Source organism: Orycteropus afer, unplaced genomic scaffold, assembly GCF_000298275.1.
Source record: "Orycteropus afer afer isolate SDZICR_OR568_19922 unplaced genomic scaffold, OryAfe1.0 scaffold00431, whole genome shotgun sequence".
NCBI lineage: Eukaryota > Metazoa > Chordata > Mammalia > Tubulidentata > Orycteropodidae > Orycteropus > Orycteropus afer.
The window spans coordinates 1,040,479-1,041,074 of NW_006922018.1; positions in this window are offsets into that span (position 1 = coordinate 1,040,479).

Genomic DNA, 596 nt, shown 5'->3' on the forward strand with positions numbered 1-596 from the left:
GATGCGGCTCCCCGAGACGGCTATCTCGGGCTGCCTCCTGGCCACGCAGTGCCTGCTCCGCTTGGTTGGGCGGCGCGACTCGCAGCTGCAGTCCCGACACCCCCGCCACCTCCAGAGGCCGGACGATCGCTTCACGAGCAGTGGATCAGCTGCTGCCGCGGCCCGAGCCGAGACATAACAACTGACGTCGGATGCGGGGCGTGGCCTCGGGCGGAGCCTTGGCAGGGCCGCGAGGGGAGAGACCTCAAAGGCCTGGTGTAGGGAAATCCGGGGTGCGAAAGAGAGCCAGAGCGGCCGAATAAGGGGGCAGGGAAGAAGTGCGGAGCCTCAGCCATGACTTGGACTTCAAACAACTTCAAAATCTGCCTTTTGGTTATCTTCTCTGCTCTTTCCTTTTGCCTTGTAGATGTTTTTTTAAAAAAAAAACCAAACGCACTGCCTGCCATCAGTGGATTCCAACTCACAGCAACGCCCTTTGGGTTTCGAGGTGGTAAATCTTTGCGGAAGTAAAATGCCCAGTCTTCCTTCAGCGGAGCTCTGGTAGCATAGTGCCTAAGGCACTTGACTGCTAACCAGGAGGCTGGCGGTTCAAACCC